Raw genomic sequence first — 19,309 nt, forward strand, 5'->3', positions numbered from 1 at the left:
TGCCAAGCTTCCCATAATAGCAAGGGCCATTTATTTAACAGATGTTTCCACCATTGGCATCAAGACCTGTAATACCACAACCTCCAAAGAACTAAAGTTAGATATCATATAGAGGGGAATGGAAAGGTACAAGATGGATGTGAGAAGCCTGCAATACCCATGACCAGGAAGGACTCTGAAGAAAAGAAGTTAAAAATGTTAGGGCAGCTAGGTGGCACAGTGGGTAAAGTGTAGGGCCTGGAGTTAGGAAGACCTGAACTTAAATCCAGCCTCGGATACTTATTTAGCTGTGTGACCCTGGGCAAGTCATTTAACCCTGTTTGCCACAGTTTCCTTATCTGTAAAATGAGCTGGAAAAGGAAATGGCAAACCACTCCCGCATCTTTGCCAAGAAAACCTCAAATGAGGTCATGAAGAGTCAGACGTAACTGAAACAACTGAATGACAATAACGAAGAATGTTAGCAATGAATTGTATGACATAAAGAAAAGACAGGCTAGCCCCATGGTGAGACAGGTGGATGACCAGAGTACTCCATTGATACTCTCCTGATGTCAAGACAAACAAAGAAGGCCCAGAGCACATTGGGTGACCCCTCTGTGAAGAACCTTTGCAAGGATGTGGACTAGAGTTAACTCTTATTCTTTCTACTACAGCATGCTGCTTCAGCCAGAGAATTACTCCTGCTTTTGTCTTCAAAATTGTTTTTTTTGGGGGGGGGGGCGGTGTAGGGAACACTTACTTAAAGTGCTGAGCAGCCTTGTATTTCTGCTACGCTTAAAGAATTGTCTCCATCCTTCTGGTGATCCACACGCTTGAGTTTATGATGCAGTAGTCATATTCAGGATTTTGCTGTTCTTCATTCTCTGTACACAGAAATTTGGATTTGTAAGGGTGTTGAGATGGCTTTCATGCCAACACCCTCTTATTTCAGATTTGACGTTGGGATGAAATGTGGCTCTTACAAGTCATTGAACAGTTAACAAAAGGAGGTTTACTTTGCCCCCAACAGAACAAATATATGCAACAAGTTACAGTGGCACTGAGCTTCTGTGGACATGGCCACTCTCATCTCTACATGTAAATGTGTCTGGTCATTTGGGCAGGACATAGTGACTTGAATGATTTTCTGTAAGCCACCAAGTCCAAGAGGTTCCTACTGCCTGTAGATGGGACTTTTTATGTCTTTAGGTTACACAGAAGTTTCATCGGGGAAGCCAAGGCCAATCAGGTCCCAGAAACAACTTTATCTCATTTTAGGGAAAGCTGAATCCCCAAGGATTAGGAAAGGTGGAGGCACATGAGCCTTGCTATACCGTAAGTAGGGGAAATAAGCTGTACCAAAGGAAAACATAGTTAAATATTAGTCCTATCATAAAGGACATTTAAAACAATTATTATTTTGGACCAAATGATTCCTCATTTTTAAAAATTTCGTTTTTAAAATGTCTGAACTTAATAAACACCAAATAAAATAATCCTTTCCATATATGAAATATATATTCCATATATAACAGAAAAGGAAGATCATACATGAAACTATGAAAGTATTACATACAGCTTGCTTTTCTTTTTAAGTACGTGTAACTTAAATTAGGGAGTCTGGTAACTAAAGTCCTAGGTACAGAATCTCTCCAGTGCATCCACACAAATGCAAAGAGTCCAATTTGTAGCCCAGATAAGTCTCCACACGTAGCACTGATATACTCTGGAGGGGTCCTTATCTAACTTCCATTCTCCTCGGGAAGTTGGGTTCTCAGAAGGCAGCTACTACATCTTATTCTCAAAATTCCAGGGGGAGCCCTATGTCAGATTGACTCTTATTGCAGTGCCAGTTAATATCTGCCCTCTATATTGATTAGCACTTTAATATCACTTAACCAGTTAACATTAATTAACAAAGGGATATTTTCTGAGAAGATTTGGCAAGAATGGAAATACCAAAGTATCTGCCCCTACATTAGGAGCGTACTCAAATTCTGAAATGGTTGCTACAAAGCATTAACTCTACCAAGTTCACTTCCAAATCCAGCATAGCGACAGGAAGTGTCACTTCCTGTCCTTCGGGGTATGGTATCTCAGTCACTGGATCAAGTAGTTTTCTTCTCAAGGTCACAAGGGTGTACTGGCCTCAGCTGCCAGCAAACTCTGGTATGGACTCTAGTTGCTAGACTTCTGGAAGTTCATTCTTACGACCTTTCTTTTTTTTTTAATTTAATCTTAATTTTTTTTTCTCAACGACGTATAAACAAAAATTTTTAACATCATTTTAAAAAATGTTTGAGATTCAAATTCTCTCCTTTGTCCCTCCCTTCCCCCCTCCTTGAGAAGGCAAGCAATTTGATATAGATTATACATGTGCAGTCATGCAACACATTTCCACATTAGCCATGTTGCAAAAGAAAACACAGACAAAAAAAAATAAAGGGAAAAATAGGCTTCAATTTGCATTCGGACCATCAGTTCTTCTTATGATCTTTCAAAGTTTACAATGTCATAAATATCTATAATAAACCATTTAAGATCAGGAAAAATTAGAAACAAGAGTGACAAAAACAACTATGCCATATTCCCAGCTACCTAGTAGCCTAGGTAGGCCATCTATCTCTTTTCCCTTATAAGAGTTCTTGCCTCTATCACCACCAGGAAAGAGAGCAGCTGATAAGGCTAATTAATGCTTTTTGCATGCATAGTTCTGGGTCAACCCCCAACCAAAAACCTTTTTCTTTACTAGGCAGTAAGCTTACAATAAATTTATTGAATATCTATGCATTCTCTGCAGTGGTGAGCCAGGCTGCTGTTCTGTTTCATCTTAAGTTATCTAACCGCATGCTCCTGCTCCCAGGACTGGTCCATTACTGATCAATCCCATCACAACATTTACAATAAATTCAACGTGTACCTTTCAAAGCTGTCCTGCTTATCTGTGTTTCCTTCTGACCTTCCTTCAGTTCTCTTCCTTGCATTAAAGAATGCTTTAACAAACTGTATTTCTTTTTTCCTTTTCTTACTTTTGGCAAAACAATTGTTATCCTACCTCACCAACTTGGAAAAGAAAACAACCCTTGTAATAATAACTGTATTTATATAGTGCTTAAAATTTTGCGAAGTGCTTTACATATGTTATCTCAAACAACAAATATGTACAGTCAAACAAAACAAACTGCACTACTAGCTGAGTCTGAAAAACGTGTCTCATTCTGCATCTCGAGTCCATTACCTCTCTGTCAGGAGGGTGGATAGAATGCTTTATCACTGGTCCTTGGGAATCATGATTGGTCATGTCATTGATGAGACTTTTAAATTCTTTCAAAGTTATTTGTCTTTATGATATTGTTGTCATTGTATAAATTATTCTGTATCAGTTCATATGAGTCTTCTCAAGTATATATATATATATATATATTTTTTTTTTTTTTTGGTGAGGCAATTAGGGTTAAGTGACTTGCCCAGAGTCACACAGCTAGGAAGTATTATGTGTCTGAGGCCAGATTTGAACTCAGGTCCTCCTGACTCCAGGGCCGATGCTCTATCCACTGCACCACCTAGCTGCCCCAATCTCTCCTATTCTTAATGTATTCATGTGGATTGGTAATTTCCTCTCTTTAGCTCATTCCCTTGTTTGATTTTATTTGGTCATTAATTGTGGTAACAGTGGAAATGTAAATCTCTCACCTTGACCAGGTCTAGATAGAAGCAAGGAATCAGAAGTCAGAACCTGTAAGAAGTTTTTCCAATGGATGATAATCCACTTGCAATTAAATTAAAGTGAATGTTTTCTACTGGGGATAGATTTGAGACCTTTCTTGACTAAAATCCACTAACTGATGCTTCTCAAATCTGATTTTACTCCCAAAAGCCTTTGTTTATTATAGTCAAAATCATGTTGGACTAATTTTTTTCCTCTTATTTAGATACTGCTGCCTTGCCTATCCATGATTAAATGAAGAATACTGGCATTCAATCCTCCAAAGCTTTTGCTAAAAGGAAAAAGATTTTTATCCTTTGGAAAGACCTCACAGTCCTTCCAAAATGCTCTAACTCATTTTGCTTTCCCCTCTATCTTACAGCCCGTATCTGATCAGCCCCCAAATTCTGTCAATTCTTTCTTCAAAATATCTTTTTTATTTATTCCATCTTTTTAATTCCCTCTGACAATCATATACCCTATATTGGGCCCTTATCATTTTACTCATAGATTACCACAGTAGCTCCCATCCAGTCTCTTGCCAGACTAGTGTGTCTACAACTCCAAATTTATTTTTACTTTGCTTCAATAGCTCTTTGACAAGCCTTCAATGGTTCGCCATTGTCAAAATACAAAGTTCTATTCCTTAACCTTGAATTCAAGGTCTTCCATGATCTGACTCCAATCTACTTTTCTAACTTTCTCTGCTCCCTTGCTCCTCTTTAAAACTCTTAAATCCAGGGTATATTCCCTATACCCACACAAAAAAATCACATTCCCACCTACAGAAGGTTATATGGTTCTCCTTGTGCAATGAATATTCTTCTTTCTCTTCTCCATCTATCTGCATTGTTAAGCCCCAGCTTCAGGACCATCTCCTTTACAAAGCCTTGTCTGGTTATTCCAGCCTGTAAGAACTTCTCCCTCTCATATTAATTAATAGTATTTATTCACAGGGTTATAGCATTTAGAGATGGAAGGGATCTTAGAGATCATCTAGCCCAACACCCTCATTTTATACTTTATAAGGGTTAGGCTCTTAAAAAAACTCAAACCTCAAATTCTCTGGTTCTTTACCCTCTATCCAGGAACCCCTAGAAGGATCACTAAAATCTAGGTTTGGCTCATGTTTAGGGTTTCCCCAAAATGAGGAGTAGAATGAGACTCACTTATACTATGTAAATAGGATATAGGAAAGGTATTTATTTCTTCAACACAAAAGAAATATTTAACACAAAAAACTCACACGCATGTGTTGACAAAAAATTAAATAACCAACAGCAATTAACTTAGAACTACTATTATACTCTTAGGAGTTTGATACTTAAAAACATTAAATTATGTAGTATTTTGTGATCCTGCAAAATGAGTGTTTCACCTTTGACTGCTTTGTACGCTCTCTCTCTCAAAGTTGATGTCTTCTGGTAAGCCAGGCCAAGAACTGAGTTTCTCCTCCTTTCAGTGATCATCCCCCATGATGCAAAAACTCTTATGATTAGGCAGTTCCTCCTGACCTCTCAAATACAGCCAACAAGGCTAGGAATGTTTATTTCAAGATCACCATTTGCTCACCTCTGGTAAGGTAAGTAAAACTTACAGAATATAAATTTATCCCCATGGAAAGAAAACTGCATTGTCTTGTTCTGAGTCAGCACACACAAAATGGCTTCTGTTTATTTCTTTGAAAGCAGAAGAAGCAGATAGAACTTTAAGATCCAGTTTCAAGTTCACCTAGGCCAGCACATGTGCTGGTTGTTATATGTGAACAGTTTGACATTTCTGCCTGGGAGGGAAAGGATGTCTTTCCCCAACCTTTCAGGAGGAGGGTTAAAGAGGTCTGACACACGAAGCAGGCAAAAACAGAGACAAGTCTACGGAGTTTGAGGCTCTTCCTAACCGGCCAGGTCTCTTTGAAGCGGCTGTCTCTCCTTTATTCTATCATAGGGACCAAGTGACCACATAGAGTTTGTTATTTCAAAGTGCCACGTCTTTTAGTACTTAGCCAGCACATGTGGTGTACCAGAAATGACCGAGACAAAGGTTACATAGCTGCAGAATGAAGATTTTGACAAAATTCAGTTATCTTTCTCTGCTATCTCTGCTACACTTGCTACCTCTATTTTTTATCCCAAGAGGTGATAAAAGGAGATAATATCAATTCATAGAATTTGAAGGGACCTTAGAGTTCAACCTCATAATTTTACAAATGAAGAAACTAAAGTCCAAGAGAAGTACTGGATGAAGGATTCATAGTGGGTTAATAAGAATAAATTGAGTAGGATACATTATCTCCCTAACCTTTTGAAACTTTTGAAATTTGACCTTATGCTTCCCCACAAAACTTTCCTCAGTCATTGTCGGAAACAAAATATTGAACTAGCCTGATTTAGAACAGCATTTATTATATTATATACATGTACAACACTGTGGTATTAGTAGGCACCAAACAGATATTGATTTAAGTTGGTCATAAGATTATAGATTTTTGAGAGGGAAGGGACCACAGAGGTCACCTTGTCTAGCTTTTAAAACCTTTCATAACTTGGCTCCCTCCTACTTCTCTAGCCTTCTAAGTCTCAGCTAAAATACCACAATTCCTTTTACAAGAAGACTTTTCCAATTTTCCTAGACACTACTGCCTTTTCTCTGTTGATTATCACCAGTTTTTCCTGTATTTATATTGTTTGTACGTAGATGCTTACATGCTGCTTCCCCCATTAGATTAGGAGCTTCTTGAAAGCAGAGGCTATTTTTTGCCTTTTTTTGTATCCTCAGCATTTAGCACAGTGCCTGACATATCACAGGTACTTAAAAATACTCGTTGACTTGGATTGACTAGTCTAACCACCTCATTTTACAGATGAGAAGAGAGGTGAAGTGACTTCCCTGAGGTTACCTAGTTAGCAATTAGCAGACTCAGGATTTAAATCCAAGTCCTCTGACTTTAAATTCAAAATTTTTTCTGCCATTACTGAATTGGGAAATAGGATCTACAGGTTCTGTACACACGTATACATGTTCAGCAACTTGAGAACAATTATTGAGCAACACATCAATAAAGGTAAGGATAATCACAGAAGACTCCTGGGAGGTAGTGAGTTTTGAGGTAAGGTCTTGAAAGAGGTGCTAGAAATGGAATGAGGGGTGGGAAGGGAGTGATGGAAGAAGTTTTCAGGTAGAGACTATGATAAGGTGTGAACAAAAGCCCGGGGAGCTGAATATAGTAAACCAGTTGTTAGAGTGACAGTAAATAGACTGACTGCTGAAAAAGGAGCTGTATTGAGGAATAGCAAGAGATGAGACTGGAGAGGTCATGTGGTAGAAAACCTTGAGAGAGGAATATGCTGTGTTTTCTTCTCCCACGATTCAAAAGAAATAACCTTCACAGACAACCACCCAGACAGATCCTTCAGCTGATTCAAGGATTATTCAAGTTTTTAAGGCTGTTATCTGCAGAAACTTCAGCCATCAGATTGCAATGGGTAAAGCACATTACAAAGTAAATTACTTTTGAAATGCATTGTATATTGGCATTTGGGGAATGACTTTTTCTTCCAAAACAGCACATTCCAATGATTGTGGGGAACTTCTTATACCACTAGAAGATACATTCACACCAACAATTAAAAAATCAACAGGTTAAATTATCTGAGGCATTCACTCCAGTGAACACCATACTGAATTGGGAGTCAAAGGACAAGGCCTTAAATTCTTCCTGTTGCCGTATTTCACCACATAATCATCGTCACTGCATAATTGTTGCACCTCAGTTGTTTGCTTTTGTTTTCAGTCCAAAAATTGGTTTATAACATTTCATCATGTAATTGTCTCGTGGTATAATTCTGTTTCTCATGTTGCTTAAAAGGTAAACAGAGCAGCAATGTAGTCACCAGTGGGATATGGATACGCATTTATCGCTCTCAAATTGTGAGCTGTGAACCTAGAATTCTCAGTACACGTGCATTGTCAGTACATTTCTGAAAGGTGACTTGTGTGTTTGTTTAGAGCACTACAGTACTAACGGTACTGTCACTCAACCCAGTGAAGAAGGGGAGGCACCAGGGGAGCAGGTGACACTTGTATCTTCCCAATTTTAAGGTATATTCATGAGTATTCCATGCATCCTAATCTTGCACCAAAGACAGTTTAGTAATAAATGATTTTTAAGTAATGCAGCCCATATTTTTAAAAAGCTTCACATAATGGTCGCACCCCACTTTTTTGCAAAAAAAAATTGACATAAAATCTGTGACAATTATGCAGTGAAATATGATATTTTTTGTGTCTGGGTTTGGGAAAAGTTAATTTTGTCTGGGCTTTAGTTTCCTCATCTGCAATATGAGAGAATTGGACTAAGTGACTTGTGTTATCTTTGAGGCAGTTAGGTGGTGCAACTATAGATAAGAGCATGGGGCTTGGAATCAGGAAGACCCAAGTTCAAATCCTAATTTAGGCACTTATTAGTTCTGTCACTCTGGGCAAGTCTTTTTTTTTTTTTTGCTAGGCAATTGGGGTTAAGTGACTTGCTCAGGGTCACACAGCTAGTTAAGTGTCAAGTGTCTGAGGCTGGATTTGAACCCAGGTCCTCCCGACTCTAAGGCCAGAGCTCTATCCACTGTGCCACCAAGCTGCCCCTGTGCAAGTCTTTTAACCTCTTCAGTCTCAGTCCCCTCATTTGTAAAATGGGGATAACAGTAGCACCCATTTCATAGGGTTGTTCTGAGGATCAATTGAATTGATTTATGTAAGGTGCTTTGCAAACCTTAAAGTGCTATATACATAATAGCGATTATTATTATAAAGTCTATAATGATAAAAAAAATGCTTTAATGATCTTATAGCCTTGCCTCTGTGAGTGATGTTGTTTACTCACCTGCTTCTGTACCACAGCAAACTTTACAAACAAGTACTTTCAATTTTTTAGACAATAATAGCAATAACAACAACAATAATAATAGCCAGCATTTGTAGTGACCTCTAAGGTTTGTGAAGTACTTTATATAAGCTATCTCATTTTATGCTCACAACAACTCTGTGAAGTAGGTGCTATTATTATCTCCATTTTATAGACAAGAAAAGTGAGGCTTTGATGATTAAATGATTTGCCCAGGGTCACATAGCCAACTATTAACTAAGGCAGAATTTGAACTCGGGACTTCCTCTTGGAAGAAGAAACTAGGTCGACTTTTGTCTTGCCACTGGACTCTGATGAATCTGGAGGAGATAGTAAGGCTGACTACTGTGCATAGCTCTGCCTTGCTTAAATCCAGGTCATGCATCACCCTCATGATGTCATTGGTTCTCTTTGAGAATGAAGGAAGAACAACAGGTGGCATAGCTGAAAGAGCATTGGACTCGCAGTCAGAAAGACCTGAGTTCAAATCCAGCCTCAGACAGTTTCTAGCTGTGTGACTCTGTGCAAATCACTTAACCTCTGCCTGCCTCAGTTTCCTCATCTGTAATATGGAGATAATAATAACACCTACTTCCCAGGGTTGTTATGAGGATAAAAATGAGATAATATTTGTGAAGTGCTTTTTAAACCTTAAATTGCTATATAAATGCTTCTTGCTGTTGTTGTGATTATTACTGACTGCTAGTCCAGTACTCTAGCCACTAATCCACCTAGTTGCCAAAACAGTAATAATAATACTAACAGACATAATAATCAAAATTTGGATAATACTTTAAGTTTGCAAAGAATTTATATATATTTTCTCATTTGAACAACATAACAGAATTGTGTTATAGGTACTACAGGTATTATCATCTCCATTTGACAAATGTGGAAACTAAGGCTCAGTGTCTTGCTCATGGTCACACAGCTAGTAAGTTTCAGCAACAGAACGTGGATCCTGAATGTCTTAATTCCAAGTCTAATACTCTTATCTGCCATGCTGTGTTCACTCACACAAAATCAGCAACACTCTCTTGCAAAGAATACATAGTCCTTCACCTCTTCATTTCCTCTCAATAATCACATTCCTGCCACCATATGCGTAGGACCACCTTGTCATGAATGTTAATTTGCTTTGCTCTTTCTTACTTCTCACCCAGCCAAATATAGCCATCTTCATGTTGAGGTGCTGACAGGCTGAATTGATATGAGTACAGGATCCCTGTGCTCAAGAACACAGACCGGGAATGAGTTTGAGGCAGAACGCAGTGTGGAAAACCATTGGCTTTTAAGTTAGAGGGCATGACAATGTGGCATAATAAAGAGTGCTGGACTTAAGAGTCAAAAGAGTCTTGGGTTCAAATTCTGTCTCTAATACTTGCTAGTTACATTACTATGGACAAGTCACTTGGCCTCCCGAAGCTTCAATTTACTCATCTGGAAATAGTGCAGGGCTAATAATACCTATGGGCCCTAACTGTTGTGAAGTCCTTTGAGATTGAGCACTTTGAAAACTTTAAAACACTATTTAAATATCAGTTATCATTATTATTTTCCAGAAAATGAAAAGGAAGAGGGGCTGTTGTTAAGGTTGTTCTTATACAGAAGCACATGGCTGACTGAGAAAGAAGCAAAGTCACTGGACGGGGGGCAGGAAAGGCTGCAATATCACTGAAGGAAAGAATTGTGGAAGGAAAAGGGAGAAATGTGTGTTCTACTCACCAGAGCACTTTCATAGTGTTATTGAGAGGGAAGTACTTGATGAGCCTTAAAGATACACATGCGAGTGTACACACATTCACACACACGTGCACATACATATTATAGATAACTCACATTCATATAGTATTTTGTACAAATTATATGTGCATACATAATACATATTATTTCAATTACCTGTTTGATCTTGGACAAGTCAATTAACTTCTCTGGGCCTCATTTTCTTCATGCGACATGTAAAAAGGTTAGACTAGAAGATTTCCGAGATCCTTTGCCAGATATAAATCCTACAATCCCTTGAGAAATAGCATAACTGAAGCTGCAGGCAGGAAGACCCGAATTCAAATCCAGCTTAGACACTTGCTAGCTGTGACTCTAGGCAAGTCACTTAACTTGTTTGCCTCACTTTCTCCCTCTGTAAAATGAGGATAATTGCCCTTACCTCCCAAGGATTTGTGAGGATAAAGTGAGATGGTATATGTAAAGTGTTTTACAAACTTTAAAGTGCTATATTTTTGTTTATTCATTTTCAATCATGTCCAAGTCTTCATGACCTCATTTGGGGTTTTCTTGGCAAAGATAATGGAGTGGTTTGCTATTTCCTTCTCTAGCTCATTTTACAGATGAGGAAACTGTGGCAAACAGGGTTATGTGACTTGCCCAGGGTCACATAACTAGTAAGTGTCCAAGGCCAGATTTGAACTCAGGTCCTCCTAACTCAAGGGCTGGCACCCTATCTACCATGCCACAGTATATCAATACATGTGTAAATTATGATGGTTACTGGGGACTTGTTTTCTATGTATGTGTTAATGTTCCCTGGTGTTTCATGACAGTAAACAGGATGAACTAAGATGGACTGGCAGTGCCTAGAGAACTAGATGTGGTCCTTTGGGTGAAGGGCACCCCAATTTCTAACTAGCAGGTTTGTAAGGACAAATGGGCAAGAGTTAGGCATAACCGATTAAATAAAGTCAGAGTTTATGACATCACAGTTCAGGACAAGACAGCAATAAGCTCCAGAGGGAAGAGTCTGGAGGAATGTCTGTATATTTATGTGCTGGTTATTTAGTTTATAGATTCTCCATGTCAGAAAGAGCACAATAATAAAAGCTAACATTTATATAGTGCTTTAAGGTTTGCAAAGCTCTTTAAATATATTATTTCAATTGATCCCATCTGCTATGAGGAAACATGCACACAAGGAAAATGAGGTTGACAGAGGTTAAGTGACTTGCCCAGGGTTACACAGTCTTCTTGACTTTAAGCCCAGTGCTTGATTCACTATGCCACCTAACAGCTTCTATTTAAGACGACAGCTAGTCCAACATCTATCTGAGTAGGATTCCTTCTGCAACAGCACTAACAAGTGGAAACCCAGGTTCTGTAATGGGGAATTTATTACCTCCTAAGACAGTCATTCAACTTTAGAACAACTGTAAAGTAGTAATGTACCATAATTCCAAAAAAATGAGCTGGAGGCAAATAGTAAAAGACTCTAAATGCCAGGTTGAGGAGTTTGTATTTGGCAGCAGTGAGCCATTGAATGTTCTTATCCAGAAAAGTGACATGATTAGACTTGTCCTTTGGGAAGATGATTTTATCAGGTGTTTCAAGGAATGATTGGGAAAGGAGAGAATGAAAGTTGAGAATCTAATTAGTAGGCTACTGCAACAGTTCAGGCAAGTGTTAAGTCTGTATTAACTATGGTATAATTGTTTGAGTGGAGAGAAAGGGCCAGATATGAGAAGTGTTGTGAAAGTTAAAAGGACAAGAGAGAGCAATTGATCAGATATGGGAGGTGAAAAGAGAAGGAAGAGTCAAGAATGACTGAATTTGTGGACTTGGTTGACTGGAAAGATGATGATACCCTGAACAAAAACAGGGAAGTTTGAAGGAGGATAAAAATATATATTCTGATTTGGTCATGTTGAGTTTGAGTTACTCAAAATCCAAATAGGAATCCAAATGGAGATATCCAATAGGAAGTTGGTAAAATAGGAGAGAGATTAGTGTTCGCTATTTAGATCTGAGGATCATATTCATAGTGTTACTGAACTCATGGGATCTGATGAGATGACAAAGAGTGTTGAAAGAGAAAAGGGCTCAGGATAGAGCCCTAAGGGTCACTCACGGACCGGGGTCAAGACATGGATGATTATTCAGCCAGCAAATTCAAGGACGTGTAAGACAGAAGCAGAAACAGGAGAAAGCAATGTCATGAAAACCCAGGGAGGAGGGGGTTTCCAAGAGGAGGAAGTGGTCAAGAATGTCAAACACTGAAGATGGTTAAGAATCATGGGAACTGAGAAAAGATCATTGGATTGGACAATTAAGAGAGAACAATTTCAACTAAATAGTAAAATTGGAAGCTAGATTGCAAAGGGCTGAGAAATCAGAAAAGGCAGTGGAGGCAATTAAGGTAGATGATTTTTTTAGGAGTTCGGTTGTGAAAGAGAGATGATATCTCATAGGACAGTACCTTTAAGGGATGGTAGTATCAAGTGAAGTTGGTTTTTTTTTTGTTTTTAGGATGGATGATGTCATATTTGAGTATGTTTGAGAGAGTAGAGAGAGACCAAAGTTTAGAGGAAAAAGAATATGATTGAAGGACCAACCTCCTGGAAGAGATCATAGGAGATGTGATGAGGGGAATAAGTATAGGGTTTGGCCTCAGTGAGGAGAAGGAAGAAAAGAAGGAAGTAAGTATTTATTGAGCATCTACTATGTGCCAGGCACTATGCTAAGTGCTTTACAAATATTATCTCATTTGATCCTCACAACAACTCTGAGAGGTGCTATTACCCACATTGTAAAGTTGAGGAAACTGAGGCAAACAGATATTAAGAGAGTGGCCTAGGGTTAAACAGGAAGTAAGTGTCTGAGATTGGATACAGACTCAGGTCTTCTTGACTCTAGGCTCAGTGCTTCATCCACATTGCCACTGCTTCCATGCCTTTGCTAGAGACTAAAGGAAGAAAGAATGAGAGAAGATGTAAAAGAGTTTGGGACAAAATAGGAAGCTTAGATGTAGTCTAACCACACTATCATCTCCTTTGTTCTGTACCTGACCTGCTAATGCAGTTTAAAATTGCATTACCTTTCTTGACTCACTGAGTCTGTAAGTCCACTAAAACTTCTAGGTCTTTTTTCACATGAGCTGTTGTTTTACTAGTTCATCCTGGGCTTTGGCACATAGTAAACATCTAATAGATGTTAGTTGATTGGGTGATCCTTTGACTACACACGTGTGTTGATTTTGTTGAACCTACAGGTAGGATATTGTATATATTCTATTAAATTTCACCTTATTAGATTTGGCCTATCATTTTAGCCTGTTGGGATATTTTTGGATCCTGATGTTATTATCCAACATGTTAGCTATCCCTCTCACCAGCTTTGTTCCATCTGCAAATTTCATAAGCATCATATCTATGCTTCCCAGTCACTGATAAACATGTTGAAGAGAATAGGGTCAAGAACAGAGTCCTGTAAAACGCTCCATTCAGGTAGTGGTCTCCAAAGTGGGATATTTGCAACTCAGGGAAATGTGAAATAGGAGGACAGGAAGAAAACACCAAGACTTTATATATATATGTAGATAGATAGATAGATAGATAGATAGATAGATATACACACACACATATATATGTGTATATACACATATATACACACACATATATGTATATATGTAAATATACACACATATATGTATATGTATATATACACATATGTATGTATATGTATATGCACACATGTTTGTATGTGTATATATACACATCTGTATGTATATATATACATGTATGTGTGTATGTGTATATATGTGTGTATATATATATATTTTATCTAAGAAAATAGGAAAGAAATTAAACTTTACTTCCTACCCCCGTTTCTTTATCTCTCTACTGCTTTATGCAGGGCTTGGCTTGGCACTGAACAGGTACTTAATAAATAACTGCCTTTTGACTACTAATATTTGATATACAGATTGAGGTGTCCTGGCACTGGCTCATTTAGTTCATTTGTCAAATGGTCACTTGTCTTTTTTTTTTTCAAATTGTCACTTGTCATATGCAGAACATGAGGTGTCTTAAGGAAAGAGGTGGAATTCCACAACATGGAGGGGTTCACAGTATCCGCCTCACTCATTCAGCATATTGACATTTATTACAGTTATGTGTGTTTGATTAAGTGGATTAATAGATCATTTAATCTAATTTTTAACTAAATTAACCCTCACAAAATGGGCAAGTGGCTTAAAAAGTTCCTTGAAAGAAACTAGGGATTAAAGGCAATACTAACAACGGAAGTATAAGCAAAAGAAAAATCCCATTAAAATGGCAGAGTTGATATTTTGCTTACTCCTGTTATAAATTCTTCATTAGCCACACTATGAGGATGAAATCCAAAAAGAAATCAGCCCCCCCAATTCCAAATAATCAAGAAGATTATTTGAATCATGGATTTATATTCACTATTGGTAATGATAAACCTTACTCTAAGTGCATATTGTGTGCTGAGTTATCATCTAATGACAGTATGAAGCCATCATGATTAGCAAGGCATTTGCAAACTAAGCTTTTGTTACTGAAAATGATGGAACGGTGTCACTTATAAAAATTCTCATAATACATACTTAATAAGTTAGAAACATAATTTTCTAACCTGTTTAAAAATCTTTTAGAGACTTCTTTGGGTTTTGGACCTACTTATTAAAAATGTAAAATTACAATACTTTCTATTAGCTTGTAAGAACAACTGATTGACATCAGGGAAGATGGAAAATTACTAGCTGAATTTCAACAAAAACCTTTGCATATTTATGTATGTGTGTGAGTATATATATTTGTATATACATACATATATACAATACATACACACACATTTATTTGTTTATTTATTTATTCAGTAATGGCAGCCCATAAAAAAAGTATCAAAATAATCTGAACGCCCATATGTATCTTGTTTGTTCATAGTGCTTTCTATATTGTCTCTCCTATTATACTATGAGCTGCTTGAGAGCATGAACCGTGTTTTGCTTTCTTTGTATATAGCACAGTGCCCGGCACATAATCAGCACTTAATAAAAGCTAGTTGACTGACTGAACAACAACAGGAAACATGCACACAATTTATAAATATGTAACCTGACTCCCAACCAAACTGGGTGGGGAAGGAGCAGCCCTATGCTGCATAATGCCTGAAGAACGGGATTCAGCTTGAGGGATGGAGTTGGTGGGATTGCTTTGGAGAGGAGCTTCATTTGTGCTTCAAGAGACATACACGTGGTTCCAGATTATTTTGAGTACCTGCTCTGAAGAGAGAGACAGATTTTGGAAGGCAGACATGCAGGCAAAGTGAGCTCCTCGACATGTCCATGATTCCTACTTTGTCTCCCTAGAGACTTCAGGGAATTTCCTTATGGGTAACATTGGGGACTCTTTCTTGGTCGAAATGAGATCTCATCCCATTTCCATCTAAAGAGTCACTTATTCTCATGTATTTTCTAGTATAGTCTAATTTGTATAGCTTTTCTGATTTCTGTTCACTATTTGCTTGGATAAATGGATTTATTAGCTATTCACTATTTGTGTTGGTTTTCTGTGTTAACCAGCATTTGGAAGGAAGCCAGTGGATATTAGTAAGCTTGGAGTATCTTCTTTCATTAAGGAATAGCAACCAGGAAAGATATCAGTTTTCAAACCTAAAAATCATGCCCCTGGTCCAGTAATATATTGGGGGAGCAGATATAATCCTGATCTGTTACCTTTTTATCTTTCAGTTGAGAACAGAGTAGTAAGCCTTGTGACTCTCCTGTTACCTTAAAGGTAGGAATCATCAATTCCCTTGGAGAAGGGTGAACAAGATTCCAGAGATTTATCCACGCCTCCCCCTGCGCCTTCCTTTCTATATGTTTAATCATCCCATGTGCATATCCACATTTTACACGGGCAGCACACCTTACAAATAAACAAATTAGTATATGTGCATTTTTTCTTGACTGAAAGGGATGCATGATTGAAAAAAGGGGCCCACTGTACCAGAGATCTCCTTCTAGGTTGACATCAATACATGAATCACTATTCTAGGTCCAGTTGTTCAATCCATTATGAAGCAATTGAAGTATACTGTCCCCCAGTTTATATGCTTCCTTTTTATCCATCCCTTTTCTAAGATCATTAAAAGTTGCTCAACAATTACACTGGTATATATTCTGGGATGCAATTCATCAAAGTAGAGCAATTTTTACTAAATGAGGGTAACCACCATCTTCCAATTTAGCTTAGGTTTTGTTCAGTTCCCAATTTTTGTTCTATACTTCATAGCCTGAAGTTCACTTTGGCAGAGAAAGAGATGAAAAATAGGAATTGAGTAGTTTTGCCTCCTTTCTGTCATCGGTGGGTTTTTTCCTCCATCTACCTTAAATAGATATTTTTGCCCTGGGAATGACTCTACAGAACTATTTCAGGGTAATAATCTGTTACAGTCAATGTAGACAAAGGCAAACGCTGAAGAAGCAACATTTACTAAGATCTTTCCAATAGTTGGTCCAGGAGACAACAAACTGGCAATCTTCTTGGTCACATAAGTACAAAAGCCCAGCACAAGAGGAGTTGGGTGGGTGGGTGGGTGGGGCACCTAGGTTTAACAAATGCTTCTGATGTGTGCCAACATGGCAAATGGAGACAGAACCCAGGGAATAGAGTCCAACCAAATCAATGCTGCCTCCTTACTGAATATTTTCGAATATTCTTTCCATGCTATTGTTAAGTAAATTTGCCTTTGTTAAATGTTAGATGGACTGAGTGTCTCATTTTGTTCCACTCCTGAGCTTGATCAGGCCTGGCCCTGGATAGAGATAAATCTCAACAAGATGAATTCTTGGGTCAGCCATTTCATTTGCCAGAACTGGTAACTGCAGCAAAGAGCTTCTATTGTTGATCATATTGATAGAGGAAACCTTGGGATCTCCCTACTATTACCCTATCCACAGAAAGGAATGAACACCCTAAATTACAGTTAAGGATAAGAATTCCAGGCAAGAACAACACTGCAGCATTAAGTAGAGATCAGCCAGCAACACGTCAAACACTTAAGTTGATTCTGTGAAAATGCCTCAGGGAGGACTAGGACCAGGACGTGGGAATCTGTACTGTGGAGGGTTTTGGGAGGGTGCCCTGTGTGGGAGGTAAAGACTTGGGTACTTGAAACAGCAAGAATAGAAAGCTAGCTCCTAATGTGGGAGCCCCTGACTGCAGATATCACTCCAAGAAAAGAAATACTTTGGGGTGGTGTCTTTCTATCTCTCATCTAGTAATAATATAACTGCTAGCACAATGCCCTTCACACAATTATTTCATATCATGCCAAACAACCAGCCAAACAACCTCTCAGTGAGGCCGCATGAGGTTCCCTTCCTTACTAGTTTGCTGATATCTCTACTTGAGAGTTAGGTAGAACATAGTATAATGTATTTGGAGGCGTGGGACCTGGGTTCAAATCTATCTTTGTCATTTCAATTCAACAAGCACTTAGTACGGGCCAGGGATGCAAAGACAACTCAAGCCTTACTTACTGCCTGTGTGACCTTGGGGAAGTCACTCAACCTCTAGAAGCTTCAGTTTTCCCATCTGTTAAACGAAGTCTTTAGGACTAAATGGTTCCTTCCTATGATCCTAGGATGCTCAGGGCTCGTACAGATAAAGCTTGGGCTACCAGGGTGGCCCGAGCCCCATCTCCGCCTCCCATCCCTGCCCCTCCTCTTACAGTATAGGATACTGCGGGGCGGGGGCGCACGCGCCCCCACGCACGCGCTCTCCTTTCCTGGTTCGCCCCGCCTTCTCCAGATCCCGGTAGGAGGGCCCGGGAGCAGCGGGGTTTGCTTCCCTCCCCGCCCCACCCTACCCCACCCCATCCTAGGGGTCCGACGTCCCCAGCGCTTCAACGGGCGCCGCGAGGGGAGCCAAGCCCGTGGCTGCAGCTGCCGGGCTCCGCACCGCGCACACGCCTCGGCCGCTGCTGGGGCCCCAGCCGACGGAGAAAAGAACCGAGAGGGCTGAGGTTACCGTCTCACCTCCTTCTTTCTTTCCCTCCCACCCCCTGCCTCCCGCCTCTTTACCTCCTCCGAAGCGGCCCCGCCCCATTCTCCCCCCACCCCCACCCCCACCCCGAGCTCTGGAAGGGGGAACTGGGCGGCTGCGGGCGCGAGGAGAGGAGCGCGAGCGCGAGACCCTCCTCATCCACGGGCGCGAGCGCGGGACCCTCCTTATCCCCGGGCTCGAGCGCGAGTGCGCGAGAAAGACCGCGACCCTCCTCATCCCCGGGAGCGAGGAGGAGGAGGAGGAGGAGGAGGAGAAGAAGAAGGAGGAGGCGGCGCCTCTGCCGCCGCCGTGTCCGCCGCCCGCGGCTCCGGTGACAGGAATAAGATTACAGCGGATTGGACTTGGCCCGTGGGGGAGGCCCCGCACGGCTCCTCTAGAAGAAGACCAGGGCTGCTGAGAGAGGGGAGTCCGAGGCTCGGGAGGCGCCTGCCGGGGGCGAGTGAGGAGGGTCGTCGCCTCTGCCCGCAGAGGAGACCCCCCCAGCCCCCCACCTCCCCGGATTCGCTGGGACTGGGACTGGGGGGTGGGCGTTGACGCCGGGTTGCAGCGAGGCCACCCATCAGAGCAGCAGGTAAGAGAAAAAGGGCGAGGGAGGAAGGAAGGAAGGGAAGTGTTCCTCGTTCCTGTGACTCGTGAAGGTTCATCCTCTTCTCCTCCCCCCCATCCTCCCCCTCCCACGAATCCGAGGTGGGGGGATAGGGCTGGAAGGGGGGGTGGGGATGGACCACGGAGGGACCCTGGGTGCTGGTCGGCGCGAAATGGGGGCACCTCAGGTGGCAGGCATTCAGTGACCGGGCCTCCTGGGAGGGGAGAGGAGGGGGGTTAGTGTGAGTGGCTTCAGTGTCCCCGGCGGCGGCGGTAGTGTCATGGAATTTGGTACCAGAAGAGCGAGTCCTCTCCAGC

At 40.3% G+C, this 19,309-nt stretch overlaps 1 protein-coding gene across 7 annotated transcripts in view; it reads left to right on the forward strand.

Annotated features, from left to right (window-relative positions):
- The first annotated feature begins 18,919 nt into the window (after positions 1-18,919).
- The window catches only part of TANC2 (tetratricopeptide repeat, ankyrin repeat and coiled-coil containing 2), a 519,058-nt gene continuing 518,668 nt past the window's right edge, over positions 18,920-19,309 (forward strand). For 6 of the 7 annotated variants that reach the window (XM_027872925.1, XM_027872927.1, XM_027872928.1 and 3 more), the window contains exon 1: positions 18,920-18,977. The gene's annotated coding sequence lies outside the window, so the exon portion shown is untranslated. The remainder of the gene's footprint in view (positions 18,978-19,309) is intronic. The other variant, XM_027872926.1, reaches the window with a different exon arrangement.

The sequence above is a fragment of the Vombatus ursinus genome, unplaced genomic scaffold (assembly GCF_900497805.2).
Source record: "Vombatus ursinus unplaced genomic scaffold, bare-nosed wombat genome assembly UNPS02014801.1, whole genome shotgun sequence".
Taxonomy (NCBI): Eukaryota; Metazoa; Chordata; class Mammalia; order Diprotodontia; family Vombatidae; genus Vombatus; species Vombatus ursinus.